Raw genomic sequence first — 18,903 nt, forward strand, 5'->3', positions numbered from 1 at the left:
GGCATTCCTACTTTATGACATGCCAATGCTATTAGCATATTTTGACCTATAAATGTTTTTGGACTGCTTGCAATACAGCTTACATTATAACATTTGAACATTAATATAGAACTGTATAAAATTAAATATTGGTTAACAAAGGTTTTGGACCTATTTTCCGTTTTATTATCTACTGTGAAAGCGATTTCTGTGCTTTAAATAACTTTTTTCAGTAATTTATTTAAGTAAATTTGAAAATGGTTAATTTCATACTTAAAATATTAGTTAGCATTATTTGGACTATACAAGTGCTCACCAAGATGGTCTCAACCGATTACATGATGTCATAGGCCACAGTGAAATTAAGAATTCAGTTTTTGTATGCTTTCTTGTTTATGACTAATTTGTACTTCAAATAGAACTTATAAATGTTTGTCCCTATTCTGAGCAAAGAACAATTTGGGCTAGGACCCTACACATGTGCCGTTTGCACAATAATGGCACCATAAAGTATGAGGCTGTTATTTCCAGGCCTAGTTTTTGCTACTGGCACAATACCCTCCGATGCTAAATTTTGCCTTTGTATGTTTACGTCCCTTAGCACATTATTTTACATTTATCAGCATTAAACTGCAGCTACCACACTCAGCCATGTTTCTAGTTTACTTAAATCATTTGCCATTTGGCATATTCCACCTGGAATGACTACCCTGTTGCATATGTTGTACATAACTTACATTTGAAACCTTTTTTTTTTTTTTTTGAGTATGGATCTCTGTACTGATCCCCATAGTAAATGTTTTTTTTGTTATTTTAATGACGGGCATGTATGCTATTTTTTATATATTTTTTTTAACCCCTTAAGGACAATGCGCGGTCCCTAAACCCATTGAAAACAATGCATTTTGAGCCGGTACATGTAAGGGCTTTGTCATTAAGGGGTTAATGGTGACTTTGAAATGTTTTCAACAGGTAAAATCAATGTTTGTTTTAGCAATCCACTGACATTAGGGAAGTGAAAAACTTTTACATTACATCTAAGCCTCTGACCCTCTGGTTGTAAAACACGTGCTTCTCCTTTGAAATATACTTTTCTCTTTTATGTTTTGGAATATTTCTGTCATATCCCTTCTCTTATCTCCTCTAAGCTATACATGCTATACACTATTACAATCGGGAGGATCACTTGCAGAGTTGAAAAATATTATCCAGTCTTAATTTAGTCTTAATTGCAGGCCCCAAGGCATATTAACTTGTGCCTTATGCTTTTAAGCAAAAAGAGAACCACACAGACATTTTATGTTTAAGCACTTGAACGGCTATTACAGCTATTGTGGCTTTGTGGCTTCAAATACAGTATCAATTTGAGTTTAACTTAGCTGAGTTACCTGAGGTAATTATTTAAGAAATTTTAAACATGAGATAAGCAAATGACTATCCTGAATCCAAGACTAGACCAAGCACTGATTACAGTTTCAGTCTTTAAATCATGAAAAGCAGACCCACTAGATGGTGCGAATGCTTCTTATCTGCTTTCAAATGTTTCTATGTAGTTCACATTTATTTTAATTAAGGGTTAAAAAATTAAAATGATACATTTGTTTGTGAAAAGATCTCTGTAATGGATGGTGGACCCCCATTTTATGAAAATTATCTGGACTACAATTGACTTACAGGGGTAAAATTGTAATATTTTGTATTTTCACTCTCTTGCTTTCATTGCTATGTGTATTTAAATTGACTCACCCTCTAGTCTATATTTCAATGTTACTTTCCAAATCCCTTTACCTCTGATGTGTATCCTCCAGGAGCGTACCTAGAAACCACAGGGCCCTGGTGTGAAAATTGCCCCAGGGCTCCCCAACCTTAACAGCTGGTCTGTGACATCATTGCCCCCCAAACAACTTGTCTGTGCCTTCTTTGCCCCTTGCCCCCTCCAGCATACACTCTGGCACTCATACGTAAACACACATATACAAATTACACACACTTACTCATACACACACACTGATAGATATTTGTTTGTCTTAAATATCTAAACTTTTCCATGATCAAAGAGCAATCAAGACCACAGCTTCTAAGTCTTCTTATTTATTATATAAAGCATATATACATACAATACCAGTTGATGACAGATGACCTTGATGATGTACTTGAGTACTGTAGATTCTTTTTCTTGGGAATGACGGAGGAGAGTGTGAGTAGTCGTAGAGGTCGAGGTCTCTTTTTGTATGTCCTCTCTTTATACCGTTTTTCTAAAATAGTCTATTTGAAGGGTTTACCTTTTATGCAATGTCATAGCTTATAGACTTAACAATTACGTAGGTTTAAACACATGTTCATGTTTCATAAATACCTAATGTGAATATATATAGAATAAAGAATGCAAGTTATTCTTACACACACAATTATACATTCATGCTCACACACACAATTACACATTCATGCTCACACACACACAATTGCATATCAATACTTTCACACACACACAGTTACATATTCATGCTCTTACACACACTTGCATATCCATGCTCACATACACAATTACACATCCATGCTCTCACACACACAATTGCATATCAATACTCTCTTACACACACACACACACACAGTTACATATTCATGCTCTCACACACAATTACATATCCATGCTCACATACATATATATATATATATATATATATATATATATATATATCGATGCTCACGTACATACATACATACATATATGCAAACACATACACACACATCCACCCATCCCTGCTTAACTCTCACCTCTCCTGCAGCTTTCTCTATGGCTGCTTGCACAATATGCGAGCAGCCTCAGTTTCACCATGGGATCACGTGATGTAATATGACCCTGATACGTTCCTGTCTCCTCGTGCCGGTTCAAATAGTTTAGAAAGGACCCTTCTGACCTGGATCACTGCTGTGACCCCTGTTTTTATGCCAGTTGTATCCTCTTTTATTGTATGTGTGATGAGATCAGTCTGGAGACGGTTGTCTGCATGATCGGTTGCCATTGTGTTTTGTGTTTATTATGTTAATCCTTTCCTGTTTCCCTTGCCTTGCAAAGTGACTATATAAACTATGCCCACTCCCAATAAATTGAGTTCTCTTGTATCCTGGCTGGTGTGTTATGTCATGTCCTGGTAGACCCCCTGTTTCCCTTTACAGTCACCATAAAAACAATGTATTAATGATTAGAAAATCCTGAAAATAATGACTGGGGACCAAAGAGAATTCTTTTTCTAATTACATGGTGCATATTAGAATATCCTTATTTTTTTTTACATTTGTGTGAAATTTTACCATAGTTATTAGTAATATGTAAAAAACAAAACAAAAAAAACCCCATATGTTGTGTTATGATCAAATAAGTTTTGGGCAAAATAATAATAAAAATGCAATAACTGAAAAGAAACTGTATGATACAATATTTCAGATGTGCTGGTTTTGTACAAACAACATATATGTATATTAATCTATGATAATTACTATGTACCAGCATTACACTTAAAATATACTGCCATCTCTTGATTAATTATTATAGCTCATTATGAACATAATTTCATTACACTAATTATATATTTGATTGAATTATTTCTTTATTGCTGCATTTTGAATTTTTTCCAGTTTCATTTTACATTATGTGCGTTTTTCTCATTAATAGTTGAAAATGATAGTTATGAAAATGATAGTTTTTAGCTCAATAAATAGAGTTCAAAGTAACAATATACTTAGGAACTGAATTACGTTTTAGCAAATTTATTAAACCTCTGAAAACATAAAACAGGCCAAACAGAAAACTGGGTAATGCCTAAATTATATTTCAAAGCCTTGAATCCGTTGGTTCATCATTGAATAGTTTTCAAGCTTTCATCACACATAGTACCTCTGGTTTCCAGGTAAACCTAGTAATGTGCTATTTTCATAATGATGGCTGTAGATGGGGAAAATAAGGTTCTGACATCCACACTGAAATTGTTTTTATACTTTTGGTTTGACATGCTTTATAATGCCAATTTGCATCCCAGGGGTAAAATGTGCACACTTAGTGTTTTGTATTATAGTACAAACATAAATTGTGTCCACATTTTGGCCTTAGGCGATCCCTTGAGAAAGTCTGACTTCAGATCCTTAGATTTAATGTTTTATTAATGCCATTCAAATAATGAAACCCAGAATGATACAACTGACCCCCAAATGAGATCTGAACTTAGTTATCAATTTATATTACTGTAGGTACTGATTCATCAACAACATATAGAAGGACCATAACAGGCAAATAGTATAGGATATAATCTTATGTAAAGGGATTGGGAGTACATCAGCACACTTAAAAAAAAAAAAAGTCATCATACATGGTATGCCTGAAGCCAAAATTTAGTATGACTAATCCTTTTTAATAAAGTATGCAGACTGAAATAGAATAAATAACACAATACATTTACATTTCCACTCACTGATTTCTGGGCCTAGAAAGATTTGTCCTCTAAAATGACAAATTCAGGAGGGTGTTTTATCTCAATGAAATCTATAGTTCAGTTTATTCCTATAGTAAATAAAATGTGAGGAAACAGATGAGCAAACAGACACACAGGACAGGCTCTGCCACACCAACACCCAAACACACACCAGGACAGGCTCTGCCACACCAACACCCAAACACACACACCAGGACAGGCTCTGCCACATCGACACCCAAACACACACATTACCAGAATTCCTCTCTGTCAGCCGGGAAATTGTATTGGTTTACTGTAACGTCTTTTGCAGCCTCTAGTCACCTGTCAGAAACGTCATTAACCTATATGCTAATGACCTTACCAGATACATCTGCTTACCTGGGTGCAGCCCTCACTCTTAACCTCTTAATAACAAAGCCTGTACATGTACGGGCTCAAAATGCATTGTTTTCAAGGGGTTAAATATCTGCTGATTCCACCATTCCCGGCCTTTGCATTACATTTTATCTGCCTACCCACCTGGACCCAGCTTGCTTTTGACTTCGCTCCTTGGTTCCTGATTTGGCTCTTTTAATGCCAGTGTTGTTCGGGCTTGTTCTGACACAGCTCCTGGATTCCAATTTTTCATTGACTGGTCTTCCTGGTTCTGATCCGGCTTGCCTGACTACGTGTGCCCTTCCTGAGGGCTCCCTGCTGTGTGTCTTATGCCGTACCGTGAGGACTACCTGCTGTGTGTGTCCGTGTGCCCTGTCCGAGGGCTTTCCAACCGTTTGCCCTGTCTGAGGGCTTTCCAGCCATATTGCCAGTCACAACCATTCCTGTGTTCTATTTACCTGTCTTGTTAGCTTAGTTCAATACGGACCATGCGTTGCTTTATTTTGCCTGTCTGTACCTACCTCCTGGTAATAATACATTGTAGGGTACAAACTGAGGCTCTGCCATCCCCCGACCTGCTTACTAGAGTCCGTACACACACACACACAAAACCAGGACAGGCTCTGCCACACTGACACCCAAACACACATACACTATGACATGTTCTGCCACGCTGACACCCAAACACGCACAAACTAGGACAGGCCCGGCTACACCGACACTCAAACCCACATACCAGGACAGGCTCTGCTACACCGACACTCAAACCCACACACCAGGGCACGCTCTGCTACACCGACACCCAAACACAAATACCAGGACATCCTCTGTTGCACCCACCTGGACGGTCTAAGCTACAACAATAAAAAAAATGCATGTTCCATACTGCTTTGTCGTTGATCCCCTTTTGTGCCTAATATTGTGTAGGTTCCCCTTTTGCTGCTAAAACAGCCCTGACCCGCCAAGGCATGGACTCCACTAGACCTGCCAAGGTGTGCTGTAGTATCTGGCAGCATGTCCTTTAAGTCCTGTAAGTTGCGAGGAGGGGCCTCCATGGATGCATCCTGGTGCAATATGTTCTCCAAGTAAGCAACTCACACACACCTGGCCATCCACGTGATGTAAAAGAAGACATGATTCATCAGACTAGGTTTCCTTCTTCCATTGCTCTGTGGTCCGGTTCTTATGCTCACGTGCCCATTGTAGGCTCTTTTGGCAGTAGACAGGGGTCAGCATAAGCTCCCTGACTTTCCTTGTGCTATGTAGCCCCATATGCAGCAAACTGCTATGCACTGTGTGTTCTATAAGAACCAGCATTAACTTTTTCTGGAATTTTCCTGCTTCTAACACATCAACCATGAGGACTAAATGTTCCCTTGCTGCCTAATAGATCCCACCCACTGACAGGTGCCATGATAACAAGATTATCAGTGTTATTCACTTCACCTGTCAGTGGTCATAATGTTATGGCTGATCAGTGTGTGTATATATATATATATATATATATATATATATATATATATATATATATATATATATATATATATATATATATATATATATATATATATATATATATATATCATTGTATGTTTATATTGATGCAAACTTTACGTACGTCTTTATAGCAAATAGAACAGCTTTTGTCATGTGCATAATGCCTTTGGCTTTAACTACCAGCATTCCATATTAATATATTTTGACATATTGATCTGATTAAGGACTGTGAAGGGTGTTGATAGAATCTTTGAGCATGGCTACTGAAATATAAATATTGATTGCTTTTGAGATGAAGAATTATGATTGCTCTACATTGGATAATAAACAAAGGCAATGCTTTATTTGCAACTGACAAAACAACAATAAAATTATACTGGCAATCTGATTATTATAAGGTAGAATATATTAGCTCTGTATAGTGCTCCCATGTATGCTTTGTTTATGATTGGGAGTGCGGTTAAGTAAAACAATATCTGTATTCTAAGCTTTTGTTTTGTATCTGAAGCTTTTAATAAAACAGAATGTTAAAAGAAAGAATTAAATCTGCTTGAAGGATAAAGGAAACATATAAATATGGCTGGATTTTCAGGAGAATTAAGACCCGCCCTACTTTTTATTAAAGATAAGGTATGTTTTTGTGTGTTGGCTAAAATATAGTACTAAAATAATTTGTAATAATATTATTTCCATTGTTTATTAAATATTGCTGAGTTTCACGGTTGCTGCTCATTGCATTCAAGTGAATACAGCCTAGCCCTATTAGCTTACTATTACTAATAGAATTCCTAGAAGTACAGTGTAATTTGGACCGGGTGGTCTCCAACCAGTTGTCTGGCTTGATTCTATGTTTATATCTAGAAGTAGGTAATGTCACCTGATTCTGGAGCATACTGGCCTATAGGCATCTCTATGACTGCACAAGTGGATCTCTATATAGTGGATATCTAAATGCTCTATTATTTATGGAAGAAATAATATATCCGTACATAAGTACAGACTGACAGCAGGATTGTATTGATAAATATATTATCTGCTTCTAAAATCAATTATCTTTAGGTGCATACATGAAGCTTGTTAAAGGGTTTGTTACTCCTACTCTGCTGAATTTAACACTTTTAGAAATAAAGAAAAACATCAGTAAGATGACTCTTTATACTGTTAAATATCCAAACACATATTTGAAATAATTGTTTAATGACATTTTGCATTTACCTTATACTCCTTTCTTTAATATAACATTTATTCAACAAGGTATATTCAATAAGTATTAAACATTATATGACACCTACCTAATATAGAATTTGATCAAGTATTTCAATATACGAGCAATACAAGTACTTATGAAAGCATTTACAAATATGTTTTCTCTATGTAAGCAAAACAAAAACTATCAGACTACTTAAGAGGTAATTTATTTAAAAGGCACGGTGAGTGATTGATGACTTATTATGCATTTTCCAATACAAATACATTTAAAATAGATCATAAGACAACAGTCTTCTGCAAGAGCTTTAAGATCATGTGGACGATTTCAATAATGTAAGGGGGGGTGGATAAGATTAGCAAAATCATATTGACAATGAACCAATGTTTATTGTTATTAAAATAAAAAAAGAGCTCAGTGTAATTTATGATAACAAAATATTGGAAATAAATAATTTTAAGAATAGATTTTTGTACTGTAGTCCATAGACTTTGCAAACAGTACGAGAGGTCTGTCGTTAATATTAAGGAGCAGTAATGGATAAAATCCTTTTATAGTATTATAGATTTATATAGAACAACAACTAGAGAGGCTAAAGTTTACTATTCATAAGAGACGCTATTTTTAAGCTTTTAAAATATTTGGCCATAAGGTTTAATTTCTCTTATGTACTGAAGAGCATAGGGATGCTGATTTTAGGAATACTCAACTATGTTTTTGTAAATATTATTTCCTATTATATCCTGTTATCATATATGTCAATATATTATTCTTGAATTCAAGGGCATTTTAAATGAAATGGTCTTGGTAATCACAGATTGAGGAATCCAGAGTCTCATTGACACTCTTGTTCTGAACAAATGTACGTTTGCACATATACACCATGTATTGCATAGTTCAGAATAACTTTCCATACATTTCCATACATATTCAGGTTGAAGGTGAAATCTTGTCAACATATTGTACATATGTAAACCATTTTGCAAAAGCTTCTATGTGGCCATTTGATCTGAACACTGGTGTGATTGTTCTGGTGCAATTTCAGGAGGAAATTATATTTTATATATATAAATTGTGCACTCAAATTTGTACGAATTGCTAATTTTGTGAAATTTTCTGATAAGAATCTCTGAAAACAAGGCCAGACCCAATAAAATGGACAAAAAATAAGCAAAAAACTCCAAATTTTCAGCCAAAATTTACAGGCATTTCAGTTCCATTTTCTCTCATACTCTCTGAATGTCTTCCCTAACTTCTTTGCCAGCCACTTTGGCTTTGTGTCTCACATCTTCTTGTTCTTCATTTTCTTGTTATTCTCTCTTCTTTCTTAGTCTGCATCTTCACAGTCATGACCTCCCAGCAAAGTGCCATTTTGCCATAAGGTAGCCTTGTGTGAACTGTACTGGAAACTCTGGGCATCGGACAACAAATGTCATTTCTGAATCTAAAATGCCCCCCCGATCTTTGTCCAAAATCAACAGTCAGAAGGCGTAATTTGTTGTTCAAGAACAAATGTGCCAAAAACAAACCGAAAAATTAGTCCGAATTTTTAATTTCTGTAAATGTGAAAAAAAACTGTTTCATTAAAAGTACCATCTTGCAGCATTAAATACATTTTGTAGTACATTGCAAGTCTACTGTGTTTTTTTTTAAACTCTTGACAACTAAACAAATCTATTTTTCTCCTTTCCATCCCGATTTTGGTTTAAGTATCAAAATGTTCTCATAGTATTACATTAAAAAATGTGTTTTATCTCCATTTCCCCTGATCTTAAAACAGTCTTATCCTAATTGACCTAGCCTGCTTTTCAGCTATTTGGTAAAAATCCTTTCTATAGCTATATTGACTTCTTCCAAGCAAACACATTTATTTATCATTTCAGTTACGCCAGGCCATTATACCAGCCTTCAAGATGACATTCATCCAGACATTATTCTACTCTAAACCTAACAGCCTATGAACCTAAAATTGTCAGGATGTAACAATAATAACCTTAAAGTGGATTTGAAAATTACTTGGGAACAATTCTCCTCAATACATCAAGAGCTGAGTAAAATATTTGATATTATTCAATACTTTATAATTTGCATATCACTCAGTAAATTACATCTTGTATAAAACATCCTACTATCCGTCCTTGTCTGTCTTTTTTCAATTTGTTCTCTCGTATTATTTTTTAGAGGTTGAAACTGATTACAGATCTTCTTTGAACTACACAGCAACTAAAAGGACATGTAAAAAAACCTCCTGATGCATATATCTTCTCACTATTAAAAGAAACCTTAATTAGCATGTTTAGCTTTATTAACGGGAAAATATTTTTTTTTTGGCTAAGTTATATTATAGTAATTTAATAATGATCCATCATATTATAAAAATAAGATATCGTACTTTTAATTGGCTAAATAATCTATAATTATTCTAGGTTATATATTGCTTAAACATAGTATGTGTATATATATATATATATATAATTAGGATATCCAGAAAAGCATGACTGTTACATTATCAATTTGTGGGCTTAATGATCTTACCTACCAACTAAAATAAACACAATCGACAACATGTTATGGGTAAAATTTTGTCACAGTTTAAAATGTATGGGGGAAACAGATAAATAAGTAAATCATTTACAGTAAACTTAGAAACAATGATTCCACCCACCACCTTACTTTTACCAGCCCCTTCATGAGGCCAGCCCATCGCCTCTTAAGCTGGCTGGGCACCCCCACCCAACACAAACACACATTCAATCCCTTCCTGAAATCCCAAATTCAAGATATCAAAACCAACAACAGATGCACCACATTTAGACAGAAATAACCTGGCACCATCTTCTCCAGCTTACAATCCCGCACCGCTACCTCCAGTAGCTTTCTGAAGAAGCGAGCTAACAATGTATTCACCTTCCCCTAGACCTAGCGACTGCCTCCCAATCCTGAGCATGCCCCCATGCCTCCATGCTGAGGATCCACCTCCGACCATACCACCACAACCATTGAAAGCCTGCTCTTCAAACCGCACAGAGATCCTGATTCATTCGCCTGACCAATTCCCTCTATGGTACTAGCCCCCAGCTTGAAACAAAACAATATCTGGAGACTTCCTTCTCCCCAGCAATTGAAGTAACTCTTCATATACGTCCTTCCATACAAAACCCCAGAACTATTTCAGCATAGCTTTTGCCTCTGGAAAGCCTAGCTGCTGATTCAGTGTCTGTGGAGATGCGGACGAAGATAGAAGAGAGAAGACGAAAGAGAGAAGATGAAGAACAAGAAGATGCAGAAGTGGTCGGCAGAGAAGGTAGGTAGACAGAGAGCGTTAGAGTGAGTTAGAGAACAAAAATGAGAGTGTAAGGAAGTGAGAGAACGCGAGTGAGCTTTTTGCTATCTTTTTGTCCGCTTCTTGTGGGGTCTGGCCTGATTTTCGTGGCCTCATACAATCTGGGCCACGAAAATGAGGCCAGACCCCCCTATGTCTGTAGAAATAGCAGGAGCCATTATATCCTTTCCCACAAAAAGTTCCTATAACCCCCAAACTAGTACCTACACACCAATTGTTCAGGTACTGAAGTGCTATACGCCTTGCCTGAAACGTGTGGCCAGGACAGCCCATCTACCCCCAGGGGAGCGAGATGCCCTATGACATGCCCTGAATGACCCGCCGAAATATGGACCTTCTGGCCGCCTACTAGCTAGCCCAGAACCCACGCTTGGGGATCTACCCACGATTGAGGTTGCCCTCCACACTCCTCCCCCCCGAGACCTCAGCAAAGATTTTATCTATGGGGGAATCTTACAGTCCCTGGCCCCTTAGCCTTACCTCGTAAAGGACCCATCCACTAGTCCCAATTCCCCCCTCCTAACTAGCTATCCCAGAAAAAAACAACTGGAGACTCAAGGTTTATTACAATACCCACCTTTCCACAACCCCCTGTGCTGTCTGTCCTTGCCTAACTCTCCTACTAGCTCCTTCCCTCTCTAGCCTTATTCTGCTCCCACCAGCAGGAGTTGCCCTCACCATTCTGTCTTCTGCTTGCCTGAATGCTTCCTCCACTGCCACCATCTTCCTTCCAGCCATGTTTCCAGACCTACTAGCAGTACCTTTCACTCTCCAAAGGCCTGCTGTGCTCTGCTTATGGTTAGCCTCTTCTGTCCCCTGTATGTTTCGTGGTACCCACTCCTGCATCTTCTGCTCCACCTGCTCTGCACTGGCTGACAGCAATAGGTCCAGCTGCTCCTGAAGCCATTTGTTGTCACCCTCATTCATTCTTTCAATGCTCTAATTTATACAATTAATAATTAACATACAATCAGTTTCTGTTGATATCCATCACTTTGCCTTACATATTTTTCATATTTGCTCATTTGCTATGTGTCCTAGATATGTGAAAAATGTATATTAAACATGCCATCGTACTTAGAGAAAACATATGTTGCACACTGTAGTATGTTAAACATATACATATTTTTTTCCTCTTAAGATTTTATCTTATAAAAACACAAACATTTAAAAAGCTTTTTTACTTTCTATAGCCACATGCCGCCCATGGCTGCTTTTGTTTCACAAAATTAGACATTTGTTTGTATCGTGGAATTTACATATAAAAGGGCTTAATGCCACTTACAAATTATAATACGTATAAAAAGCTTTGCCTTAATTTTTCTAAAATTATGTTTTAGTCGTGTGCCCTTGTTATAAATGTCCTGTCATGGACTGCACCCACAATGGTTAATGTAGAACTCCTACTATTTTTTTTCTTTCAGGGTGGGTGCATAGATGTTTTGTCAGGGGGTATCAAGAAATGTGTGCTTTATATTAAGTGGCTATAATTATGATCAGGATTATAATTTTGGAAGTACGATATGGATAATAGACTTATTCATGCAGATTTGTACGAATTGCAAATTTACCGAATTTACGTGGAGAGGATATTACTGAAAGCGCCATAATTTTGGCATAACTTGAACTGAGGGCAGTAGGGCGGCGCATGATGGGTTATGTCTTTGGAGTTTCAGACGAAGATGGCAGAAGCAAAAGTAGTCAGCAGAGAAGGTAGGGAAACATTTAAAGAGCATAAGATAGTGAACAAGAATAAGAGTGTGAAAGAGTCAGTGAGAGTTTAAGTGAGAGCGCATGTGGGCATTAAAAATTCAGCCAAAACCGAAATTCGTTCCCCGAAAATAAATGGGCCAGAAGTGAACCCACAAATTCGTTCGAATTGTTCTTGGCCCATTTGCACATGTCTAATTGATAATATATTTTAAATATTCTGAGAATTGACATGATCCAAACACTCAAATGTGTTGTACATTTGTAATTGTGTTAAGAAACAAAAACTGAAGTTAATTTTCTTTTAGAAAAATGTTTTTTGCTTTTTTTCCTAAATTTGTTGTGCGGTTTATAGAAAAGTTCAGTGATCGCTGACAATTTTCCCTTTAATAACATTATATACATTATGTCAAGCTTGAAATTACATAAATATATTTCACTAGGTTTACTTACACAGAAGAAGAAAGCATATGTTTTATCTTTTTAACCTTAACACTAAAAAAAAATGCAGAGTTCAATGCTGAAACACTTAGTAATATGGTGATGGGCAAACCGCCAGCTAACATGTAATTGTTTTGAAGGTGCTTGGATAAAAAGTTTATGATTAAATGTCTTCACAGTTTACTTAACTAACTAGGAATTCCCCAGAGTTAAAGAATAAAGCAAATGATGCAGTTTGTCTCACACAAAAATGACACACAATATGTGGTTCCAAAATAAATAAAATAATATTGTGATTTAATTTTGAAGTCATTGCTACCATGTTTTACTGCATGAAATGTAGACCACTTTAACCCATTAACTGTAGGATATTCAAAAATTTATTCAGAAAAAGGCTTGACTTCATTATGTACAGTATTATGAAAGATCGTTCAGTAATTTGTCAAAAGTAATTTCACTGAATATGCATATCTTTCAGCAACAAAGCACTGCAACATGGCTCTTAGGGTTAGGTGAGTGACCAAGCTTTCTGGGGACATCATAATGCAATGAGTCAACTCTACTGCATACTACTCAACTAGTCAAAATGCCATTAAAGGCGTACTGTTTAATAGAGATTATTGACTGGGGAATTTTCAATTTCATGGGCCCAGATTCTCAACAACATAACCTGTTTGGGTAACAATTGGCCACATATTCATGGAAAACAAATTCACCAACAGATTGTTAACATTATAAAGTAATTGTCAGAATTACCACCGAAAGGTAATACCGTACATTCATTCACCCCATTTATTTCCAGTCCCCCACTTGACAATGACACTCCCCTTCCTATACATATAACACAACAATTTATCCTAACAACAAGACCAATCAGGAAAAAGCATACCAAGAGGCAGTTTTTCCTCACCAGGTTGTCAGCCACAGACTAGCTTGAAACCACACTATTTACAACCATTATTCTACCCCCACCATACACTGCCCAGCCCCACCACAAGGCCAGCCCTTGACACTTCGAGCCACAATAAAACCTCCAATCTTTCCACCTCTGGTGACACACTTCATCTCAAAACTTGTTATATGCTGAACAAGTCCCTGGCTCCAATGACTCCCTTATAGGTCCTGGGCACCCAAATCTTCTCTGGAAAGCTCTGCCCTTCTTTCCGTGCTTCTGTAGCGTCTATCTGAAACCAAGACCACTGAAAAGAGAAAGAGTCAGCTACCATATTAAGATATCCAGGCACATGCTGAGCCCTGATTAACCGCATGCACCGCCACTATATTATCAGTAAAAAAACACCACCTTCATACTCCCCAGTTCATCTCCCCATGGCAACGCCACCAATAACGGAAATAACAAAAAAAAAAGCCATGGTCCGAATCAGTCCACACCTTCGGCCATGGCTCAGCCCGCCACCTGCCATCAAAATAAGCTCCAAAACCCATGCTCCAAGATCATCTTGTCCTTACACCCCTATGTCCCTCAACCTTCCATACCTTAACCCACCCTCCGTAAGACTTCCCCACTAACAATAGTATCCCGTCTCCCCCTCGCTGTTCCAAGGGACCTTACTGACCCTATGGAGCTAACCCCCTACCCATATACTGCCCTTAGTCCCTCATACATCCCAAAATATCTTGTCTAAATATGCCATTAAATTCCTTACACTAACTAAATGTTCCTCTAGTTCCCACATTCTTCCAGGATGGGTCACTGTTTTCTCCTCAAATATCTCGTTTAATAGTGGACCTCCTTTCAGCAGGGGCTGCTGTGGCACCTTCCTCACATCTTCACTGCGACCACATGATATCCCGTCTTGCTGATCCTCCACCATGATGGATGTACTGCTACTCTGCTACCGCCTGTCTACGTTGCTTCTCACTGCCGCCTCCATGGAGTGGCATATAGGGGGTTAAAAGGCATATCATGGGGCACAGTGGCATATAGGAGGGTATAAGACATTTTTGGAGGCAGAGTGGCATATAGAGGGTTAAATGGCACATCATGGGGCAGAGTGGCAAATAGGGGGGTATAAGGCATTTCTGGGGCAGATGTGAATAACTGGTGGGCAGGTTGGCAAATAAAAGGAAATAAAAACAAATTTTTTTTTTCTCAATCATAGCTTTTATTAAATATAAAAAAATTGTTTACATGAATTAATATCTAGTAGTAAAACTTTTTTCTTATAGGGTAGTCTTATATTCAGGTTTTTTCTTGTTTTCCTAAATTAATATTTAGATTTTGGGGGGTCGTCTCTGTAAAATAGATATTAGTGATCATCAATACAGAATCCATCTTCAAATACAATCTATATTGCTTATTATTATTTAAACCATTATAACGGTTTATAAATTTACCCTGAAACATGGTCTTTTATAACACCCTGTCCGCCAATAGCTTTTATTCCTCATAGCCAACACCTAAAATTTGTGAATATATATTAATTCAGAATCTACAGTTATACTCATTTATACCTTATTCATCTAAGTGATAAAAAAATAATTTCAGTGCAATTTAATGCTTTCAAACTGTGAGGGAAATGTCTTATATTTTTTTTTAACGTAATGAGGATGCAAGCATAGTTCTTGAACGTGGCTGATTCTTGTATAGTTAGAGAGAAGCTTCTGCAATGATGATCAACAACAAAATTACAGAGGAAATTGAGCATCAAAAGGTATTCATTTTTTCTTTCAAACTTTTAAGGAAATAATTCTGCAAAATTAATGTTTAATATAAGATAGGTTTGCTTAATTGTTTTCATAATACTCAATAAAATTATAATGCCACTTTAGTGCCTGACAACCTGCATTCGGGATTTGAGGTCTGCCGGCTACTGGCTTCTAGTTGTGACCATTGTTACAAAAAAATTAAGGACACAATCATGTAGTCCCTCACTTTTTGTGTCAGTTGTCCCCAACCTCCTATTAGATGGTAAGCTCACAAGAGCAGGACTTTCTTGTCTTACCTCATCTGTATGTATGTCCATCTTGCTGTTAATGTAGTAGATTTTACATGTTTAATATGTTTTAATTGTGTATTGTCTATTTGCATTACAAAGTGCTTCCTAAACAAACATGATATTTGAAGAAGTGGCTTAACACAAAATCCTATCCCACATCATTGCGGGCTGTGTTGAGGGACTGCATGTAAAATAGCAAATACATTTCATTAACAAACACCTTGAGTAGGACCAGTTATACAATATCACAGACATCAATAACAAGAGACAAAAGGCCCATTTACATTTCAAGATGCCTTCTAATACTTGGGGCTCCCTACACAGCAAGTGTATTATGCCCCGATTTGGAGATATTATTACTATGATTACTTATGTATGTTCACTCTTGATATGTATACATATGGCAACATTCTTAAAACATACTTTCTCCCTTAAAGGGATTTTTCTTCTGGAATTATAGATCTTTGATAAATGATTTCATATAAATGTGTTCTAAGCATGAATTTTATTCTTAGTCAGACTCCAGGAATTTCAGAATCTTATGTACAATGATAATTTGGTTTTCTAAAGTAATATGATTCTTATGCTTGATTCCATAATTTTTTTTTTAGGTTCCATTAAATAAATTATGACTTCTACATAATATGCACTTACTGCTATGTGGTTTATGCTTTTGCTTCACCAGATGTTATACACAAGAATCACAAAATAATTGTTGGCGTGTGTCTCCCAGATGTACTTCTTTCTATTTATATAAGCCTAATGTACTTTGTAAGTGTTACACAGGAAACATTGGTTTAATTTACTTTGGAAATAAAATTAACATTGGCCCTTTGGCTAGTCAAATGCTATGCACAAAAGCTCATTTATCTTTACTATAAAATTCAAAAAATATTATACAAGTATTGAAAACACAATGGCAAAAGGAAACATCAGAACCATTCTCTTGTGCATATGCAAATGTGTGGTCTCCAGATAGCTAGTGTTAGCTTTACAGAACAATTAGTTAGACTATACGGTGAATAATTCTGCTGGGATGTGGCCTTATTTTGTAGCTCAAAATAAATCAGAACTTATGAAAGACCATTGTTGAGTCTCAATAGTAGAATGTGGCATGCTAATCATGAGCAAAAATTTACTGGGCTTCTCAATAATCATCAACATTTTGTAAGCAAAAGCAGCAGTGTATGAACATAAACAGCTAAATAAGGGAAAAAAGGGACATATTTTCAAAAACTAGATTTTACAAGGAAAATGCAAAAAGATCTTTATTTAAAAAGATCCTATAAATCAACATTTACCTTAAGTGTTTGCTCTGGCCTTCATATATATATATAATATATATATATATATATACACCGTATTTGCCCGATTATAAGACGAGGTTTTTTCCAGAGCAAATAGGTCTGACTATGAGACTAAGATCCAGATCCCCCGCAGCGATGCAGGGGACCTGGATCTTCCGCCTGTGTTATGCCCCCCCACACCCCAACTTACTGGTGCTTCTGAGTCCCCGGTGCTTAGTCCGGGCAGTGTGTAGAGCTCTACGCGAATCGCGTAGAGCTCTACACGCTGCCCGGACTAAGCACCGGGGACTCAGATGCAGGGGACCTGGATCCTCCTGTGTTATCCCCCCCCAACTTACCGGTGCTTCTGAGTCCCCGGTGCTTAGTCCGGGCAACGCGTAGAGCTCTACGCGATTCACGTAGACAACTTCCGCTCAAGCGCGTAGAGCTCTACATGCTGCCCGGACTAAGCACCAGGGACTCAGAAGCACCGGTAAGTATGGAGGAGGGAGAGAGTATTAAATGGACGGGGGGGGGCATAAGGCATTTCTGGAGGCAGGGTGCTCTGTGAAATGCCTTTTAACCCCCTTAATGCCACGCTGCCTCCAGAAATGCATTTTAACCCTCTATACACCATTCTGCCTCCTGAAATGCCTTATACCTCCCTATATGCCACTCTGCCCCATAATATGCCTTTTAACCCCCTAAATGCCAGAGTGGCATATAGGGGTATAAGGCAATTCTGGAGGCAGAGTAGCACATAGGGGGGTCAAAAGGCATATCATGGGACACAGTGGCATTTAGAGGGTTAAAGGGCATATCATGGGGCACAGTGGCATTTAGAGCGTATAAGGCATTTCTGGGGCAGAGTGGCAAGCCTGGGGGCAGATGTGCATAACTGGGGGGGCAGGTTGAAAAAAAAGAAATAAAAACAAAAACAACATATTTTTCTCAATCATAGCTTTTATTAACAAACAATAGTTCATAGTTTACATGAATTAACATTTACTCGTAAAACTTTTTTCCTATAGGGTCGTCTTATATTCAGGCTTTTTCTTTTTTTCATTAATGAATATTCAGATTTTGGGGGGTCGTCTTATAATCGAGCAAATACGGTATATATAATACATATAAATATACATAAAGCACCGTACTGTGTCTTTGAATGGCAGCAATAAAATTTGGTGACCCTAGCCCTCACTGGTGAAGGCGTTGCTAGTCTCCCATGACGGTTCAAAACCATCTTTGTTCCTAAACAACTTGCCTGCGCCATCTTAATGCAAAACAGCTTGCTTGCACCATCTTTCTGCCCAAATGGCTTGTCTGTGACCTCAAACAGCTTGTCTGTTATATCTTTACGCCCAAGCTGCTTGTCTCCACTATCTTTGCCTCCAAATGGTTTGTGTATCAAACAACTTGTCTGCTCCGTCTTAGCCAAAAATAAATATTGCCCAAGGGGACAATCCCCATTCCTCAGAGGGAGAAAGTGTCTGTGTAGGCTCTGCCCTTTTGCCGAAGCACTCCATGAGGCCTGGATAACACAACAGATAGCAGGGACAAGTGGACCAAGAAGGAAGAGAGAAAAAAAGAATATAGAAGAACAAGAAGACGCAAGACAAGAAAATAATTACAGAAA

The sequence above is a fragment of the Sceloporus occidentalis genome, unplaced genomic scaffold (assembly GCF_023333645.1).
Source record: "Sceloporus occidentalis isolate IW3139 unplaced genomic scaffold, rSceOcc1.0.p SCAF_27, whole genome shotgun sequence".
Lineage (NCBI taxonomy): Eukaryota > Metazoa > Chordata > Lepidosauria > Squamata > Phrynosomatidae > Sceloporus > Sceloporus occidentalis.